The sequence below is a fragment of the Rattus norvegicus genome, chromosome X, assembly GCF_036323735.1.
Source record: "Rattus norvegicus strain BN/NHsdMcwi chromosome X, GRCr8, whole genome shotgun sequence".
NCBI classification, from domain to species: domain Eukaryota; kingdom Metazoa; phylum Chordata; class Mammalia; order Rodentia; family Muridae; genus Rattus; species Rattus norvegicus.
Window position 1 is genome coordinate 17,263,570 of NC_086039.1, and position 2,713 is coordinate 17,266,282.

Genomic DNA, 2,713 nt, shown 5'->3' on the forward strand with positions numbered 1-2,713 from the left:
TTTAATGACCATAATGATCTTTTTCTAAATATTTGTGTGTCTGCGTGTGCATACACAACACACATGTAGACATGAGAAGACAGCTTGTGGGAGGTGGTCCTTTTGTTCACTATGTGGGTCCTGAGAAATCGAACTTAAGTCTTCAGACATGGAAGCTTCAGAAAGGAATAAACTGAAAGTCGCAGAAATCCTAGATGGAAACTAACGAGCATAAAGGAGACCCAGGAATTAGAGGTGAGGGGCTAGAGTATTGCACAGTGGGCAAACACTTGTCTACTGTAAGGTTTCCTTAACTCTTGAGAGTCTATAGCTCTGACTGGTGGGAAACTGGGTATGTAGATCAAACTGGCTTCACACGCACAGACATCTGCCTGCCACCGCCTTCTTTTTTTTTTTTTTTTTTTTGGTTCTTTTTTTTCGGAGCTGGGGACCGAACCCAGGGCCTTGTGCTTCCTAGGTAAGCGCTCTACCACTGAGCTAAGTCCCCAACCCCTTGCCACCGCCTTCTGAATGCTGGGATAAAAGGCATCTGTCACTATCCTGGTCAGCACGTGAGAGAGGAGGCCTGATGCCACATGAGTCCAGCCCCTGAACCCACAGGGCAGGGGCCACCGACTGGGGTCTCCCCTCCGTTTGCTCTTTTCCTTTAGTTGTATACGTGTAGGTTTTTTCCACAGCTGTCACCAGCATTACACAGAAAAAAATCTGAGAGCCAGGGACACAGCTCAGCTGGCAGTGTTTGCCTCACCGACAGGAAGGCCTGGGTTTCACTCTTGGGCCACATAAATCAGCAGAGCAGTCACACAAACCTTGTAATTCCAGCATTCAGGAAGCAGAAGACAGGACTGAAAGCTCAAGGTCATTGTCCGCTGTGTAATTAGAGGCCAGCCTAGGCTAGGGACTTTTTAAAAATCAAAAGAAAACTTGAAGGAACCAGAAAGACGCAGGTGAGACCTATCTGCTGAGGTTCCTAGCTGCAAAATAAACGGACAGCTGCTGCCTGAGGAGGCCTAAGGCATTCTGAGTGCAGCCCCTGGACACAAGGGGCCAGCAGGCACTTGTGCGCCATCTGCAGTCTCTTCTTCACATGGCTTTCTATTTTCCCAGTGGATATTAACTGTACAAAACGAAACCTCACAGGAATTCCTGCCAACTTTTCAAACATGCACGTAGCATGCTTTGATCATGTACCCGTTTATCACTCTTCCTGGCTTACCCCCCTCTCCTCTCCGTCATCTCTATGTTCTTTCCTAATTACATGTCGTCTTTTTGTTCTGCAGTCTACACAAGAGATAAAAGACTGAGGGGCTGGAGAGATGGCTCAGTGGTTAAAAGCACTGACTGATCTTCCACAGGTCCTGAGTTCAAATCCCAGCAACCACATGATGGCTCACAACCATCTGTAATGAGATCTGATGCCCTCTTCTGGTGTGTCTGAAGACAGCTACAGTGTACTCACATAATAAATTTTAAAAAAAGATTGAAGCCATTTCCCCTGGCTGGCAGAGCGGAGGCCACACGATGCCTGGAGTTACTGTAAAAGACGTTAACCAGCAGGAGTTTGTCAGAGCTCTGGCAGCCTTCCTCAAAAAGTCTGGGAAGCTGAAAGTCCCCGAATGGGTGGACACAGTCAAGCTGGTCAAACATAAAGAGCTTGCCCCATATGATGAGAACTGGTTCTACACATGAGCTGCTTCCACAGCACGGCACCTGTACCTCCGTGGTGGTGCAGGGGTTGGTTCCATGACCAAGCTCTATGGAGGACGGCAGAGAAACGGTGTCAGGCCCAGCCACTTCAGCAGAGGCTGGCTCTAAGAGTGTGGCCCGCCGGGTCCTCCAAGCCCTGGAGGGGCTGAAAATGGTGGAAAAGGACCAAGATGGGGGCCGCAAGCTAACACCTCAGGGACAGAGATCTGGACAGGATCGCTGGACAGGTGGCAGCTGCCAACAAGAAGCATTAGAACAAAAGATGCTGGGTTAATAAATTGCCTCATTCATAAAAAAAAAAGACAATTGAATACTTATCCTGGCGTATTTTGTGTAACAAAATGAGTCTTCAGTTCCTCCAATTTCCTACAAACTGTGTAATTTCATTTGCAGATGACTACTACTGTAGTCGTATTCCTGAATGCGTGCATGTATGTTTTATCTCCTCTTCTGTGCAGATTCATCAGTGCTGACTGACGCTGCAGTAAACATGGATGTGCAGCTATCTCTCTGGTATGTTGCTCCTTTAGGCTTATGCCCAGTAGTAGATCGGGGTCATATGGTACTTACGTACATTTGTTGTGAGTAAAACCAATACTGTATAAGGAGCCCTCGTCTTTTGGCAGCATTTACACTTCAGAAAGATGGACTCCCAGTCTAATTTTGATTTGCTTTTCACTGAGAGCAGAAGACAGTGAACTTTCCCTGCATTTTGCTTTCTTCAGACAGGGTCTCATTATGTAGGCCTTGCAAAATGATCTACTGTCCATGAGCTCATTTGCACTGCAGCTGTCACAGTGAGAAAAACAACCCCAGTTCGCTGGAAATGTCTATGCCTCTATATGGGATTTGAACCCCAGTACAGACAATGTTTATCCCATCTATGTAGGGGTTTGCACAAAATGTCAGAACTTGGGGGCTGTCCATTCAGGATAATCTTTCCTATACTTTCCCTCTCCCAAATGAAAATGCATTTCTGCATACACTGTGGTCACCCTTACAAAAC

General features: G+C 46.8%; 1 pseudogene; it reads left to right on the forward strand.

Moving 5' to 3' along the window:
- The first annotated feature begins 1,505 nt into the window (after window positions 1-1,505).
- On the forward strand, window positions 1,506-2,008 carry Rps19-ps7 (ribosomal protein S19, pseudogene 7; annotated as a pseudogene).
- The last annotated feature ends 705 nt before the right edge of the window (window positions 2,009-2,713 follow it).